This window comes from Haliotis rubra, unplaced genomic scaffold (assembly GCF_003918875.1).
Source record: "Haliotis rubra isolate DU_JTF1 unplaced genomic scaffold, ASM391887v1 Scf126, whole genome shotgun sequence".
Classification (NCBI taxonomy): Eukaryota; Metazoa; Mollusca; class Gastropoda; order Lepetellida; family Haliotidae; genus Haliotis; species Haliotis rubra.
Window position 1 is genome coordinate 2,076,984 of NW_025765181.1, and position 18,382 is coordinate 2,095,365.

Genomic DNA, 18,382 nt, shown 5'->3' on the forward strand with positions numbered 1-18,382 from the left:
TAAACGGTTACAATATTGCAACAAAAGTGAGACGTTTTGTTGTGTTGGCAGTGTATGGCAAAACCAAAAACTGGACACCTACACCACGATAAGGTCCAGCACATCCCATTTCCGTTGACAAAACAGTTCTCCTAGAAAGCATAACACTCCCATAATCAACAAAAACAAAACAAAAACAAGTACAATTGGATCAGCTGTGCGGTTCACGGCTTTTTAATGTCATCATTCCCAACATGGCACAATACCAAATTCTCTATTTGCACGAACATAAACAACACACACTGCGAAAAACCACCGACATTTGGCGGTTGCTGCACAGTATGTAAGTATATTTTAGACGTACATTTGAAAACGGTCAATGGTAGCTGAAGCCCGACACGTAAAACCAGAGATAAAACATTTTTGAGAAAAAACTCTGGAACCGTGTTCCCTCAACGTATGCATCACTACCTCCTCTACTGGAGGGTTTACAGTAGCAGACACACACAATACATTGTCACAAAATATATCAACAGTTAAACATACACATAATGCAGCCAACGAACACACACACGTGAGCAGCATTTCCACTCCTTCCCATGAAACAGGACATGGATAAGTGATGAACAATGAGAACACTGCATAACCAGCTATGTTGCTTGTACAAAATCCAGTTATCCTTTCCTGATATCCGTACACGTGGGACACATGGGTCACATACACAACAGAGGATATACATGTGTGTACATGGCCGGAGATGGATACAGCTACAGATTCATTGAACTCCAGCTCCCAGAGTTGGGGAGTGCACACATCTTCATCCTGGATCCAGGCTTTGTCCTCCTTAAAGTGGACCGCTTCACGCCTGCGTCCTCCTTAAAGTGGACCGCTCCATGCCCGCTCCATGCCTGCGTCCTCTTTAAAGTGGACCGCTCCATGCCTGCGTCCTCCTAAAAGTGGACCGCTCCACGCCTGCGTCCTCCTTAAAGTGGACCGCTCCATGCCTGCGTCCTCCTTTGCAAGAGCACCTAGCATCCGTTTGGCGAGATGGTCACGGAGGAGGGAGGGGCCCAGCGCGCACATACAGACGTCCATGTGTCTGAAACATCATGGACAAGCATCATGAATTAAACTTCTCACTTATGTAGAGGTGTTACAAGTAAAGGTAAAGAATATTTCACACTGATACTCACTACACTGATTATAACAGGAAATCCTAGCTCGTGAAAAACAAGTTTTAACCTGAATATCGAACTGAAATATTGCAATACTTTACCAGCTGGCGGCCCCAGTCGGCCAGTACACTGCATCCCAAAGTGACCATGCGGGACTTGCTCTGTCTGGGAACTACCTACTGAAGGAATAGATGGTGGGTAAGCACTAAGTTATGTCATCTGTATGACAGCATCATGCAGGGCATGCATGAGGGGTCCCTATCTAGCCTAACACCTGAAATCTACCAGTCAAGTGCAGTCAGCATTTGGCTTACTGGGGGATGCTGAGAAAGACGTGGAGCCACAGAGTGTAACAGCCCTAACTAGCTGGTATGTTGCTGCAACAACCTTCCTGACTGGACAGCCAGGCCCTAGCACCGAACCTACTCCACAGTACAGTCGGCGGGGACCTACGCGAAAGCGGAGAGACTGTGGAGCCACCATTAGACAAAAACTCGTCCCATCAGTCTCTCGGAAAAGCAGTGTACTGAAGTCCGTGGGTGGAGGGACGCAACAGCAAATCCAGAATGTACCAGGGTTCCCGCGTCTGAAAGAAATGAGTCATGCATAATCATCAGGAATCACACTTCGCAGGTATGTAGATTTGTTTAATAACAGTGAGTAAATGTGGTTTTATGCCGCTTTAGCAATATTCCAACTGGGGACCTCAGAAGTGGGCGTGACACATAGTACCTAAGTGGGGAATCGAACCCTGGCACTCGGCATGGCGAGTCAACACCTTAACCACCAGTCAACACCACCTCCACGTTTATATGCAGGAAATAGTACCGCCATATACTGGCAGATAATATTGTTGAGTGAGGTATTAAAGACAACAAAAATCTTTACCTGTGACACCTTGTGCCAGGGAATTGATATATGATGTCATATATTGTTTATATTTCTTCACCTCTACATACAGTTTGAGTGGTACAGCCGTTTTTGCTGTGAATACTGCTGAAATAGTGCGATCTGCCAATTAATTTATGAAAGACTTCGACAGAAATAGTGTTAATTTTGAATACTTGCGATCCACCATACCCATCCATCTCAACATGTCTGTATACTTTGAGGAAATACGTGTGCACCATATATACAAAGAACATTATCGGGAACAAGCATGTCTTCCTCAAAGGGGTGTTTCAAAAATCTTACCTGCCCAGTCCTATGTCTGCTTCTTGGCAGTCGTCCTGCTTTCAAAAGAGTTCTTGCACCATTTCTGCCAGTGGGATATCTTTTTGGCAGTTGGCCTGCCTCTGAGGAACCTCAACGTCCACTTGCCTCCAAATGTCTTCTTAGCAGTAGTCTGGATCCAAAAGAGTACTTGCTTCACTTCTGCCTGTGGGATATCTTCTTGGCAGTCGGCCTTTTTATGAAGGATTTCTAGGTCCACTTCTGCCTCCAGGACGTGATTTAGGTAGTAAAATGCTACTCTCTTTACAGGATGTCTTCTTGGCAGTCGGCATGCCTCCAGAAGAGTACTGCCTATGGAATATCTTCTTCGCAGTCGGCCTGATTATGAAGGATTTCAAGGTCCACTTCTACCCCAATGACGGCTTCTCAGTATTAAAATGCCACTATGGTTGACGGGATGTCTTCTTGGCAGTCAGTAAGCCTCCAGAAGAGTACTTGATCCAGATCTGCATATGGAATATCTTCTTGGCAGTTGGCCTGATTATGAAGGATTTCAAGGTCCACTTCTACCCCAATGACGGCTTCTCAGTAGTAAAATGCCACTATGGTTTACGGGATGTCTTCTTGGCAGTCAGTAAGCCTTCTGAAGAGTACATGATCCAGATCTGCATATGGAATATCTTCTTGGCAGTTGGCCTTATTATGAAGGATTTCATGGTCCATCTCTAACCCCAATGACGGCTTCTTAGTAGTAAAATGCCACTATGGTTTATGAGATGTCTTCTTTGGCAGTCGGCAAGCCTCCAGAAGAGTACTTGATCCAGAGATCTTGGCATATGGAATAACTTCTTGGGTGTTGGCCTGCTATTGAAGGATTTCAAGGTCCACTTCTGCCACCAGGACGTCTTCTTAGTAGTGACAAAATGCCGCCTCTGTTTATGAGATGTCTTCTTGGCAGTCGGCAAGCCTCCAGAAGAGTACTTGATCCAGATCTGCAATATGGAATATCTTCTTGGCAGTTGGCCTGCCTATGGAGGATTTCAAGGTCCACTTCTGCCACCAGGACGTCTTCTTAGTAGTAAAATGCCACTCTGGTTTACGGATGTCTTCTTGGCAGTCAGCAAGCCTCCAGAAGAGTACTTGATCCAGATCTGCATATGGAATATCTTCTTGGCAGTTGGCCTGCCTCTGAAGGATGGTTTTCAAGGTCCACTTCTGCCACCAGGACGTCTTCTTAGTAGTAAAATGCCACTCTGTTTATGAGATGTCTTCTTGGCAGTCGGCAAGCCTCCAGAAGAGTACTTGATCCAGATCTGCATATGGAATATCTTCTTGGCAGTTGGCCTGCCTCTGAGGGATTTCAAGGTCCACTTCTGCCACCAGGACGTCTTCTTAGTAGTAAAATGCCGCTCTGTTTATGAGATGTCTTCTTGGCAGTCGGCAAGCCTCCAGAAGAGTACTTGATCCAGATCTGCCTATGGAATATCTTCTTGGCAGTCGGTCTGTGTATGAAGTATTTCAAGGTCCACTTCTACCCCCAGGACGTCTTCTTAGTAGTAAAATGCCGCTCTGTTTATGAGATGTCTTCTTGGCAGTCGGCAAGCCTCCAGAAGAGTACTTGATCCAGATCTGCCTATGGAATATCTTCTTGGCAGTTGGCCTGCCTCTGAGGGATTTCAAGGTCCACTTCTGCCGCTCTTTTTAGGACGTCTTCTTAGTAGAAAAATGCCGCTCCTGTTTATGAGATGTCTTCTTGGCAGTCGGCAAGCCTCCAGAAGAGTACTTTGATCCAGATCTGCATATGGAATATCTTCTTGGCAGTTGGCCTGCCTCTGAGGGATTTCAAGGTCCACTTCTGCCACCAGGACGTCTTCTTAGTAGTAAAATGCCGCTCTGTTTATGAGATGTCTTCTTGGCAGTCGGCAAGCCTCCAGAAGAGTACTTGATCCAGATCTGCATATGGAATATCTTCTTGGCAGTTGGCATGCTATTGAAGGATTTCAAGGTCCACTTCTGCCACCAGGACGTCTTCTTAGTAGTAAAATGCCGATCTGTTTATGAGATGTCTTCTTGGCAGTCGGCAAGCCTCCAGAAGAGTACTTGATCCAGATCTGCCTATGGAATATCTTCTTGGCAGTTGGCCTGCCTCTGAGGGATTTCAAGGTCCACTTCTGCCACCAGGACGTCTTCTTAGTAGAAAAATGACAACCTCTTTACGGTTTGTCTTCTTGGCAGTCGGCAAGCCTCCAGAAGAGTACTTGATCCAGATCTGCCTATGGAATATCTTCTTTGCAGTCGGTCTGTGTATGAAGTATTTCAAGGTCCACTTCTACCCCCAGGACGTCTTGTTAGTAGTAAAATGCCGCTCTGTTTATGAGATGTCTTCTTGGCAGTCGGCAAGCCTCCAGAAGAGTACTTGATCCAGATCTGCCTGTGGAATATCTTCTTGGCAGTTGCCCTGCCTCTGAGGGATTTCAAGGTCCACTTTTGCCACCAGGACGTCTTCTTAGTAGTAAAATGCCGCTCTGTTTATGAGATGTCTTCTTGGCAGTCGGCAAGCCTCCAGAAGAGTACTTGATCCAGATCTGCATATGGAATATCTTCTTGGCAGTAGGCCTGCCTCTGATGGATTTCTAGGTCCACTTCTGCCACCAGGACGTCTTCTTAGTAGTAAAATGCCGCTCTGTTTATGAGATGTCTTCTTGGCAGTCGGCAAGCCTCCAGAAGAGTACTTGATCCAGATCTGCATATGGAATATCTTCTTGGCAGTCGGTCTGCCTGCCTATGAGGGATTTCAAGGTCCACTTCTACCACCAGGACGTCTTCTTAGTAGAAAAATGCCGCTCTGTTTACGAGATGTCTTCTTGGCAGTCGGCAAGCCTCCAGAAGAGTACTTGATCCAGATCTGCCTATGGAATATCTTCTTGGCAGTTGGTCTGCCTATGAGGTATTTCAAGGTCCACTTTTGCCACCAGGACGTCTTCTTAGTAGTAAAATGCCAATGTGTTTATGAGATGTCTTCTTGGCAGTCGGCAAGCCTCCAGAAGAGTACTTGATCCAGATCTGCATATGGAATATCTCCTTGGCAGTTTGCCTGCCTCTGAGGGATTTCTAGGTCCACTTCTGCCACCAGGACGTCTTCTTAGTAGTAAAATGCCGCTCTGTTTATGAGATGTCTTCTTGGCAGTCGGCAAGCCTCCAGAAGAGTACTTGATCCAGATCGGCCTGTGGAATAATTTCTTGGTTGTTGGCCTGCTATTGAAGGATTTCAAGGTCCACTTTTGCCACCAGGACGTCTTCTTAGTAGTAAAATGCCGCTCTGTTTATGGGATGTCTTCTTGGCAGTCTGCAAGCCTCCCTGATCTGCATATGGAATATGTCTGACAGTTTGCCTGCGTCCAGGTCCACTTCTGCCACCAGGACGTCTTCTTAGTAGTAAAATGCCGCTCTGTTTATGAGATGTCCTCTTGGCAGTCGGAAAGCCTTCAGAAGAGTACTTGATCCTGATCTGCCTATCGAAATCTTCTTGGCAGTTGGTCTGCCTCGTAGGGATTTCAAGGTCCACTTCTGCCACCAGGACGTCTTCTTAGTAGAAGAATGACAACCTCTTTACGGTTTGTCTTCTTGGCAGTCGCCAAGCCTCCAGAAGAGTACTTGATCCAGATCTGCATATGGAATATCTTCTTTGCAGTCGGTCTGTGTATGAAGTATTTCAAGGTCCACTTTTGCCACCAGGACGTCTTCTTAGTAGTAAAATGCCAATGTGTTTATGAGATGTCTTCTTGGCAGTCGGCAAGCCTCCAGAAGAGTACTTGATCCTGATCTGCATATGGAATATCTCCTTGGCAGTTTGCCTGCCTCTGAGGGATTTCTAGGTCAACTTCTGCCACCAGGACGTCTTCTTAGTAGTAAAATGCCGCTCTGTTTATGAGATGTCTTCTTGGCAGTCGGCAAGCCTCCAGACTTCTGCCCCCAGGAGAGTACTTGATCCAGATCTGCATATGGAATATCTTCTTGGCAGTAGGCCTGCCTCTGAGGGATTTCAAGGTCCACTTCTGCCACCAGGACGTCTTCTTAGTAGTAAAATGCCGCTCTGTTTATGAGATGTCTTCTTGGCAGTCGGCAAGCCTCCAGAAGAGTACTTGATCCAGATCTGCCTATAGAATATCTTCTTGGCAGTAGGCCTGCCTCTGAGGGATTTCAAGGTCCACTTCTGCCACGAGGACGTCTTCTTACTAGTAAAAATGCCGCTCTTTTTATGAGATGTCTTCTTGGCCTCTTCCAGAAGAGTACTTGATCCAGATCTGCATATGGAATATCTTCTTGGCAGTTGGTCTGCCTCTGAGGGATTTCAAGGTCCACTTCTGCCACCAGGACGTCTTCTTAGTAGAAAAATGCCGCTATGTTTACGAGATGTCTTCTTTGCAGTCTGCAAGCCTCCAGAAGAGTACTTGATCCAGATCTGCCTATGGAATATCTTCTTGGCAGTCGGCCTGCCTCTGAGGGATTTCAAGGTCCACTTCTGCCCCCAGGACGTCTTCTTAGTAGTAAAATGCCGCTCTGTTTATGAGATGTCTTCTTGGCAGTCTGCAAGCCTCCAGAAGAGTACTTGATCCAGATCTGCCTATGGAATATCTTCTTGGCAGTAGGCCTGCCTCTGAGGGATTTCAAGGTCCACTTCTGCCACCAGGACGTCTTCTTAGTAGTAAAATGCCGCTCTGTTTATGAGATGTCTTCTTGGCAGTCGGCAAGCCTCCAGAAGAGTACTTGATCCAGATCTGCATATGGAATATCTTCTTGGCAGTCGGTCTGCGTCTGAAGTATTTCAAGGTCCACTTCTGCCACCAGGACGTCTTCTTAGTAGTAAAATGCCGCTCTGTTTATGAGATGTCTTCTTGGCAGTCGGCAAGCCTCCAGAAGAGTACTTGATCCAGATCTGCATATGGAATATCTTCTTGGCAGTAGGCCTGCCTCTGAGGGATTTCAAGGTCCACTTCTGCCACCAGGACGTCTTCTTAGTAGTAAAATGCCGCTCTGTTTATGAGATGTCTTCTTGGCAGTCGGCAAGCCTCTCAGAAGAGTACTTGATCCAGATCTGCATATGGAATATCTTCTTGGCAGTAGGCCTGCCTCTGAGGGATTTCAAGGTCCACTTCTACCCCCAGGACGTCTTCTTAGTAGTAAAATGCCGCTCTGTTTATGAGATGTCTTCTTGGCAGTCGGCAAGCCTCCAGAAGAGTACTTGATCCAGATCTGCCTATGGAATATCTTCTTGGCAGTAGGTCTGCCTCTGAGGGATTTCAAGGTCCACTTCTGCCACCAGGACGTCTTCTTAGTAGTAAAATGCCGCTCTGTTTATGAGATGTCTTCTTGGCAGTCGGCAAGCCTCCAGAAGAGTACTTGATCCAGATCTGCCTATGGAATATCTTCTTGGCAGTTGGTCTGCCTCTGAGGGATTTCAAGGTCCACTTCTGCCCCCAGGACGTCTTCTTAGTAGTAAAATGCCGCTCTGTTTATGAGATGTCTTCTTGGCAGTCGGCAAGCCTCCAGAAGAGTACTTGATCCAGATCTGCCTATGGAATATCTTCTTGGCAGTAGGCCTGCCTCTGAGGGATTTCAAGGTCCACTTCTGCCACCAGGACGTCTTCTTAGTAGTAAAATGCCGCTCTGTTTATGAGATGTCTTCTTGGCAGTCTGCAAGCCTCCAGAAGAGTACTTGATCCAGATCTGCCTATGGAATATCTTCTTGGCAGTAGGCCTGCCTCTGAGGGATTTCTAGGTCCACTTCTGCCACCAGGACGTCTTCTTGGTAGAAAAATGACAACCTCTTTACAGTTTGTCTTCTTGGCAGTCTGCAAGCCTCCAGAAGAGTACTTGATCCTGATCTGCAAATGGAATATCATCTTTGCAGTCGGTCTGTGTATGAAGTATTTCAAGGTCCACTTCTACCCCACAGGACGTCTTGTTAGTAGTAAAACGCCGCTCTGTTTATGAGATGTCTTCTTGGCAGTCTGCAAGCCTCCAGAAGAGTACTTGATCCAGATCTGCCTATGGAATATCTTCTTGGCAGTTGGCCTGCCTCTGAGGGATTTCTAGGTCCACTTCTGCCACCAGGACGTCTTCTTAGTAGTAAAATGCCGCTCTGTTTATGAGATGTCTTCTTGGCAGTCGGCAAGCCTCCAGAAGAGTACTTGATCCAGATCTGCATATGGAATATCTTCTTGGCAGTCGGTCTGTGTATGAAGTATTTCAAGGTCCACTTCTACCCCCAGGACGTCTTCTTAGTAGTAAAATGCCGCTCTGTTTATGAGATGTCTTCTTGGCAGTCGGCAAGCCTCCAGAAGAGTACTTGATCCAGATCTGCATATGGAATATCTTCTTGGCAGTTAGGCCTGCCTCTGAGGATTTCAAGGTCCACTTCTGCCACCAGGACGTCTTCTTAGTAGTAAAATGCCGCTCTGTTTATGAGATGTCTTCTTGGCAGTCAGCAAGCCTCCAGAAGAGTACTTGATCCAGATCTGCATATGGAATATCTTCTTGGCAGTAGGCCTGCCTCTGAGGGATTTCAAGGTCCACTTCTGCCACCAGGACGTCTTCTTAGTAGTAAAATGCCGCTCTGTTTATGAGATGTCTTCTTGGCAGTCGGCAAGCCTCCAGAAAGAGTACTTGATCCAGATCTGCATATGGAATATCTTCTTGGCAGTAGGCCTGCCTCTGAGGGATTTCAAGGTCCACTTCTGCCACCAGGACGTCTTCTTAGTAGTAAAATGCCGCTCTGTTTATGAGATGTCTTCTTGGCAGTCGGCAAGCCTCCAGAAGAGTACTTGATCCAGATCTGCCTATGGAATATCTTCTTGGCAGTAGGTCTGCCTCTGATGGATTTCAAGGTCCACTTCTGCCACCAGGACGTCTTCTTAGTAGTAAAATGCCGCTCTGTTTATGAGATGTCTTCTTGGCAGTCTGCAAGCCTGAAGAACTTGATCCAGATCTGCCTATGGAATATCTTCTTGGCAGTTGCCTGTGTCTGAGGGATTTCTAGGCCTGCCACCAGGACGTCTTCTTAGTAGTAAAATGCCGCTCTGTTTATGAGATGTCTTCTTGGCAGTCGGCAAGCCTCCAGAAGAGTACTTGATCCAGATCTGCATATGGAATATTTTCTTGGCTGTATGCCTGCCTCTGAGGGATTTCAAGGTCCACTTCTGCCACCAGGATGTCTTCTTAGTAGTAAAATGCCGCCTGTTTATGAGATGTCTTCTTGGCAGTCGGCAAGCCTCCAGAAGAGTACTTGATCCAGATCTGCCTATGGAATATCTTCTTGGCAGTAGGCCTGCCTCTGAAGGATTTCAAGGTCCACTTCTGCCACCAGGACGATTGCCCCCACGATCCTAAAAGTAACAGAAAAGTCTAGTTCAATATTCACATCATTGATAGTTACTACACACTTTATGAATGCGAAAATCATATGCTAAATGGGGAGAAAGGTAATAGTAAAGGTAAAGAGTATTTCACATCCTTGATGCTTACTACATAGTTTATGAATTCGAAAAGATATGCTGAATCGCTGAAAATATGTCACCTAAAACACAAGTTGTAACTTTGCACAAACCATCATTGTTAACAAGGTACATTTTATGTATTCTTCAAAAGATTGTTTGCAAACATGCTTGCCTGGTCCTCTGTCGGCACCTTGGCAGTCGTTCTACCTCTGGGGGACTTAAAGGTCCAATTCTGACCCCAGGACGATGGCGATGACGATGGATCCTGATGGTAAAAATAAAGACAAGTTAAATATTTCGCATCATTGATGCTTACTACACAGTTTATGAATGGTTCTAATAGTAAAGGTAAAGAGTATTCTATCATTTCACATCATTGATACTTAATACACACTTTATGAATGCGAAAAGCATATGCTGAATGGTGACAGAGATTGTAACCTGAAACACAGATTGTAGCTTTCCACAATAAGTCATGGTGAACAGGGTTGTTTTGTATGCTTTCTTAAAGAAATGTTTGGAAAACTTGCCTGCCTGGTCCTCTGTCGGCTTTTTGGCAGTCGTCCTGCCTCCTGAAGAGTCCTTGATCCACTTCTTTCCATGGAATGTCTTCTTGGCTTTCGTTCTGCCTCTGGGGTCCTTCAAGGTCCAATTCTGCCCCCAGGACGATGGCGTCCACGGTCCTGATAGTAAAAATAAAGTTTAGTTTGATATTTCGCATCATTGATACTTACTGCACAGTCTATGAACGGTTCTAATAGTAAAAGTAAAACATATTCTTTCATTTCACATCATTGATACTTACTAAACATTTTATGAATGCGAAAATCATATGCTAAATGGGGAGAAAGGTGTAACCTGAAACACAGATTGTAACTTTCCATAATACGTCATGGTGAACAAGGTCGTTTTGCATGTTTTGCTAAAAATATGATTAAAAATATGCTTGAAAAACTTGCTTGCCTGGTCCTCTGTCGGCTTGCTGGCAGTCGTCCTGCACCCAGGAGAGTCATTGGTCCACTTCTGTCCATGGAATGTCTTCTTGGCAGTCGTCCTGCCTCTGGGGGACTTCAAGGTCCAATTCTGCCCCCAGGACGATGGCGTCCACGGTCCTGAAAGTAAAGGTGAAGAATATTTTAACATTTCAGATCATTGACTTTTACTAAACACTTTATAAATGTGAAAAGCATATGCTGAATGGGAGAAAGGTGTAACCTGAAACACAGATAGTAACTTTCCATAATAGGTCATTGTGAACAAGGTTGTTTTGTATGTTTTCGTCAAAATATGATTGAAAAGCTTACCTGCCTGGTCCCTTGTCGGCTTCTAGGCAGTCTTCCTGCCACCAGAAGAGGCCTCATTGGTCCACTTCTGTGAAGAGCATTAAATGGAATGTCTTCTTGGCAGTCACCTGCCTGGTCTCTGTCGGTTGCCATTGGGGACTTCAAGGTCCAATTGCCCCCAGGACGATGGCGTCCACGGTCCTGATAGTAAAGGTGAAGAATATTTTAACATTTCACATCATTGATACTTACTAAATAGATAATGAATGTGAAAAGTAAATGCTGAATGGTGGAAATACAGCTGTAACTTGAAACACAATTTGTAACTTTCCAGAATACGTGGTGAACAAGGTTGTTTTGTATGTTTTCTCAAAAAACATTGTTTGAAAATCTTACCTCGCCTGGTCCTCTGTCGGCTTCTTGGCAGTCGTCCTGCCTCCACAAGAGTCCTTGGTCCACTTCTGTCCATGCAATGTCTTCTTGGCAGTCGTCCTGCCTCTGGGGACTCTTCAAGGTCCAATTCTGCCCCCAGGACGATGGCGTCCACGGTCCTAAGAGTAAAAAGAAAAGTCAAGTTCAATATTTCTTGCATCATTGACAGTTACTAAATACTTTATGATTGTGAAAAGCATTATGCTGAATGGGGAGAAAGGTGTAACCTGAAACACAGATTGTAACTTTCCAGAATACGTCATGGCGAACAAGGTTGTTTTGTATGTTTTCTTAAAACATTGTTTGTGCTTACCTGCCTGGACCTCTGTCGGCTTCTTGGCAGTCGTCCTGCCTCCACAAGAGTCCTTGGTCCACTTCTGTCCATGTAATGTCTTCTTGGCAGTCGTCCTGCCTCTGGGGACTTCAAGGTCCACTTCTGCCCCAGGACGATGGCGTCCACGGTCCTAAGAGTAAAAGAAAACGTCAAGTTCAATATTTTGCATCATTGACAGTTACTACACACTTTATGATTGTGAAGAGCATTATGCTGAATGGGGAGAAAGGTGTAACCTGAAACACAGATTGTAACTTTCCAGAATACGTCATGGCGAACAAGGTTGCTTTGTATGTTTTCTTAAAACATTGCTTGAAAAGCTTACCTGCCTGGTCCTCTGTCGGCTTCTTGGCAGTCGTCCTGCCTCTGGGGGACTTCAAGGTCCAATTCTGCCCCCAGGACGATGGCGTCCACGGTCCTGAAAGTAAAGGTGAAGAATATTTTAACATTTCAGATCATTGATACTTACTAAATACTTTATGAATGTGAAAAGCATATGCTGAATGGGGAGAAAGGTGTAACCTGAAACACAGATTGTAACTTTCCAGAATACGTCATGGTGAACAAGGTTGTTTTGTATGTTTTCTGAAAACATTGTTTGAAAAGCTTACCTGCCTGGTCCTCTGTCGGCTTCTTGGCAGTCGTCCTGCCTCCACAAGAGTCCTTGTACCACTTCTGTCCATGCAATGTTTTCTTGGCAGTCGTCCTGCCTCTGGGGGACTTCAAGGTCCAATTCTGCCCCCAGGACGATGGCGTCCACGGTCCTGAAAGTAAAGGTGAAGAATATTTTAACATTTCACATCATTGATACTTACTAAATACTTTATGAATGTGAAAAGCATATGCTGAATGGGGAGAAAGGTGTAACCTGAAACACAGATTGTAACTTTCCAGAATACGTCGTGGTGAACAAGGTTGTTTTGTATGTTTTCTTAAATCATTGTTTGAAAAGCTTACCTGCCTGGTCCTCTGTCGGCTTCTTGGCAGTCGTCCTGCCTCCACAAGAGTCCTTGGTCCACTTCTGCCCATGTAATGTCTTCTTGGCAGTCGTCCTGCCTCTGGGGGACTTCAAGGTCCAATTCTGCCCCTTAGGACGATGGCGTCCACGGTCCTAAGAGTAAAAGAAACGTCAAGTTCAATATTTCGCATCATTGACAGTTACTACACACTTTATGATTGTGAAGAGCATTATGCTGAATGGGGAGAAAGGTGTAACCTGAAACACAGATTGTAACTTTTCAGAATACGTCATGGTGAACAAGGTTGTTTTGTATGTTTTCTTAAAACATTGTTTGAAAAGCTTACCTGCCTGGTCCTCTGTCGGCTTCTTGGCAGTCGTCCTGCGTCTGGGGACTTCAAGGTCCAATTCTGCCCCAGGACGATGGCGTCCACGGTCCTGAAAGTAAAGGTGAAGAATATTTTAACATTTCACATCATTGATACTTACTAAATACTTTATGAATGTGAAAGCATATGCTGAAGGGGAGAAAGGTGTAACCTGAAACACAGATTGTAACTTTCCAGAATACGTCGTGGTGAACAAGGTTGTTTTGTATGTTTTCTGAAAACATTGTTTGAAAAGCTTACCTGCCTGGTCCTCTGTCGGCTTCTTGGCAGTCGTCCTGCCTCCCACAAGAGTCCTTGGTCCACTTCTGTCCATGCAATGTCTTCTTGGCAGTCGTCCTGCCTCTGGGGACTTCAAAGGTCCAATTCTGCCCCCAGGACGATGGCGTCCACGGTCCTAAGAGTAAAAGAAACGTCAAGTTCAATATTTCGCATCATTGACAGTTACTACACACTTTATGATTGTGAAGAGCATTATGCTGAATGGGGAGAAAGGTGTAACCTGAAACACAGATTGTAACTTTCCAGAATACGTCATGGTGAACAAGGTTGTTTTGTATGTTTTCTTAAAACATTGTTTGAAAAGCTTACCTGCCTGGTCCCTCTGTCGGCTTCTTGGCAGTCGTCCTGCGTCTGGGGACTTCAAGGTCCAATTCTGCCCCAGGACGATGGCGTCCACGGTCCTGAAAGTAAAGGTGAAGAATATTTTAACATTTCATATCATTGATACTTACTAAATACTTTATGAATGTGAAAAGCATATGCTGAATTGGGAGAAAGGTGTAACTTGAAACACAGATTGTAACTTTCCAGAATACGTCGTGGTGAACAAGGTTGTTTTGTATGTTTTCTGAAAACATTGTTTGAAAAGCTTACCTGCCTGGTCCTCTGTCGGCTTCTTGGCAGTCGTCCTGCCTCCACAAGAGTCCTTGGTCCACTTCTGTCCATGCAATGTCTTCTTGGCAGTCGTCCTGCCTCTGGGGGACTTCAAGGTCCAATTCTGCCCCCAGGACGATGGCGTCCACGGTCCTAAGAGTAAAAAAGAAAAGTCAAGTTCAATATTTCGCATCATTGACAGTTACTACACACTTTATGATTGTGAAGAGCATTATGCTGAATGGGGAGAAAGGTGTAACCTGAAACACAGATTGTAACTTTCCAGAATACGTCATAGCGAACAAGGTTGTTTTGTATGTTTTCTTAAAACATTGTTTGAAAAGCTTACCTGCCTGGTCCTCTGTCGGCTTCTTGGCAGTCGTCCTGCCTCTGGGGGACTTCAAGGTCCAATTCTGCCCCCAGGACGATGGCGTCCACGGTCCTGAAAGTAAAGGTGAAGAATATTTTAACATTTCACATCATTGATACTTACTAAATACTTTATGAATGTGAAAAGCATATGCTGAATGGGGAGAAAGGTGTAACCTGAAACACAGATTGTAACTTTCCAGAATACGTCATGGTGAACAAGGTTGTTTTGTATGTTTTCTTAAAACATTGTTTGAAAAGCTTACCTGCCTGGTCCCTCTGTCGGCTTCTTGGCAGTCGTCCTGCCCTCCACAAGAGTCCTTGGTCCACTTCTGTCCATGCAATGTTCTTGGCAGTCGTCCTGCCTCTAAGGGGGGACTTCAAGGTCCAATTCTGCCCCAGGACGATGGCGTCCACGGTCCCTGAAAGTAAAGGTGAAGAATATTTTAACATTTCACATCATTAATACTTACTAAATACTTTATGAATGTGAAAAGCATATGCTGAATGGGAGAAAGGTGTAACCTGAAACACAGATTGTAACTTTCCAGAATACGTCGTGGTGAACAAGGTTGTTTTTGTATGTTTTCTTAAAACATTGTTTGAAAAGCTTACCTGCCTGGTCCTCTGTCGGCTTCTTGGCAGTCGTCCTGCCTCCACAAGAGTCCTTGGTCCACTTCTGTCCATGCAATGTCTTCTTGGCAGTCGTCCTGCCTCTGGGGACTTCAAAGGTCCAATTCTGCCCCTAGGACGATGGCGTCCACGGTCCTAAGAGTAAAAAGAAAAGTCAAGTTCAATATTTTGCATCATTGACAGTTACTACACACTTTATGATTGTGAAGAGCATTATGCTGAATGGGAGAAAGGTGTAACCTGAAACACAGATTGTAACTTTCCAGAATACGTCATAGCGAACAAGGTTGTTTTGTATATTTTTCTTAAAACATTGCTTGAAAAGCTTACCTGCCTGGTCCTCTGTCGGCTTCTTGGCAGTCGTCCTGCGTCTGGGGGACTTCAAGGTCCAATTCTGCCCCAGGACGATGGCGTCCACGGTCCTGAAAGTATAGGTGAAGAATATTTTAACATTTCAGATCATTGATACTTACTAAATTCTTTATGAATGTGAAAGCATATGCTGAATGGGGAGAAAGGTGTAACCTGAAACACAGATTGTAACTTTCCAGAATACGTCATGGCGAACAAGGTTGTTTGTATATTTTCTTAAAACATTGTCTTGAAAGCTTACCTGCCTGGTCCTCTGTCGGCTTCTTGGCAGTCGTCCTGCCTCCACAAGAGTCCTTGGTCCACTTCTGTCCATCACAATGTCTTCTTGGCAGTCGTCCTGCCTTTGGGGGACTTCAAGGTCCAATTCTGCCCCCAGGACGATGGCGTCCACGGTCCTGAAAGTAAAGGTGAAGAATACTTTAACATTTGGCATCATTGATACTGACTACATAGATAATGAATGCCAAAAGTATATGCTGAGTGGTGAATAAAATGCTGTAACCTAAAACACAAGTTGTAACTTTGCACAAAACATCATGCTGAACAAGTTTTATTTTTATTTTTTCTTCAAAAGATTGTTTGAAAAATTTGCCTGCCTGGTTGACGGTCCAAATGATGAAAGTAAAGAGTAGTTTACATCATTTATGCTCACGACACAGATTATGACCGAATGAGTGTAGTTTTACACCGCTTTTTAGCAATATTGCAGCACTATCACAGCGGGGAGCAGCAAATATAGGCTTCACACATACCGCCCATATGAGAAATCGAATCAGGGTCGTTTTTGGCGTGACGAGCGAACGCTTTAACCACTTAGTTATCCCACAATCCCCACCGATTTTGAATACAAAACGAATATGCCGAGTCGTGAAAAACAAGATTGTACCTGAATATCGAACTGATATATTGCAATACTTTACCAACTGGCGGTCCTGAGTTGGCCAGTGCACTGCCTCCCAAAGTGACCGTGCGGGACTAGCTCTGTCTGGGAACTACCTACTGGAAGGAATAAGTGGTGGGTAAGAACTAAGTTATGCCATCTGTATGACAGCATCATGCAGGGCATGCATGAGGGGTCCCTATCTAGCCTAACATCTAAAATCTACCAGTCAAGTGCAGTCAGCATTTGGCCTACTGGGGAATGCTGAGAAAGACGTGGAGCCACAGAGTCGAACTAACCTGTAGAGGTTTAAGATTCTTTGAATATATTCCTCCTTGGGTACTTATAAGCATTTAAATGTCCATTTAAATTCCCTACGACAGTTGTAACAATATTTGAATAAAATATTTACAAAACAAAAACTACGCTTTGTCTTGTGAGACCATTCTTTACAGGGCCTTCCGCCCCTACAGCCAAGAGCAGGTAACTCTAGACCGTAACCTCGTACTCACTTTCCATGCTGAACGAAGTCAGACAGAATGCGGGAGGGTGGGAGGTGATGTTCTGCAAGGAGGAATATATTCAAAGAATCTTAAACCTCTACAGGTTAGTTCGATTCTTTTTTATATATTCCTCCTTGGGGTACTTATAAGCATAAGACAGACTCCTAAAGACGGATCTCAGGAGCGGCATTCTGTCTGCTTAAACACCCCCGACAAGAAGTGGAATTTCCCAAGCTAATTATAGCAGAAAAGGCACACTTACCCGGTCACGTGTCCACCAAAGCCAATCAGGCGGGGGCATGAGCCAGGGTCAGGGTAAACGATGCAAATTTGTCCAGCGAAACCTCGCTAATGCAACGAACGAGACACACCCTCCCTCCTTCCCGTAATCTACTCGGAAGTGAAGATAAGGGTCCCGCAATAAACCCAGAAACGAAATGCCGGAATATGAACAGCAAAGTTTCCAAGGGCAGTTTAGTCTAGAGCTTCTCGGTTAGAAAGCAAGAGACATGGGAATAAAAAACCAGCACCACATAAAACCCATCACCAAGGGAAAAATGTAACAAGATTTGTAAAACCCAACACCAGTGTTAAAAATTGGCAGATAATGGTTCACACAATAATGTTTTTAAAACCTCGAAAGCTCAATCGGCTAGAGAGGTGGAACCATGCCCACTGGAGAGAACTGACTGACCGAACCGAGCACGCTCACTGGAGAGTCTGTCAAGTTGGTAATGACGGATGAACGTACTCGGACGGCTCCAAATAGCCGCGGAGCAGATCTCCTCAATGGGCAGGGCTGCAGCGTAAGCTGTCGATGTAGCCACTGCCCTAACCGAATGAGCTTTCAACCCAACAGGCGGGATACGCCCTGTTTGAGTATAACTCATATGTATGGCAGAGACAAGCCACCGAGAAATGGTCTGCTTGGTCGCCGGAAGACCAGCCTGAACCCCGCCATAACAACAAAACAATTGGTTACCCTTACGGGTACCCCTTGTTCGTTTGATATAAGCCTGAAGTGTCTTACGGACATCTAAGACGGAGCACGTCGTAGAGAGGTACCGACAGGAAGGCTGAGTGAAAGCTGGAGTTTCAATAGGCGCCCACATGGAAGGGACTATCCTTCTTAGGACGGTAAGTCTCAGGCAGCCGAATGCTAACTCTGTCTTTGTGAAAAACAGTAAGCGCGGGATCGGCCGACATTGCATGAATATCGCCAACCCGCCTGCCAGAAGTCACCGCCACAAGAAACGCCGTCTTCCACGTCAACAGCTGGAGGGAAAGAGCCGACAGATTGTGAAACAGTGGACCGGACAGCCAATCAAGAACGATTGACAAGTCCCACGGGGGACTAATCCGTCGGACAACCGGACGGATTCTGTCCACGCCTGCTAAAAAGCGCTGTACAAGAGGGTGCTGCCCCAAGAGAGCACCGTCAACAGGAATATGAAACGCAGAAATAGCCGTAGAATATCCCCGAACAGTGGAAGCCGCTAGACCGGCTTCCAACCGAGACTGGAGGAATTCCAA

At 45.3% G+C, this 18,382-nt stretch overlaps 1 long non-coding RNA gene across 1 annotated transcript; it reads right to left on the bottom strand.

The window, feature by feature from the left end:
- Window positions 1-185: 185 nt before the first annotated feature.
- LOC124266508 lies at window positions 186-2,691 on the bottom strand. The gene is made up of 3 exons (XR_006895782.1): window positions 2,349-2,691; window positions 1,256-1,740; window positions 186-1,078 (listed from the first exon to the last, which is right to left on the bottom strand). It is a non-coding gene; the product is annotated as an uncharacterized LOC124266508 (long non-coding RNA).
- Between the last annotated feature and the right edge of the window lie 15,691 nt (window positions 2,692-18,382).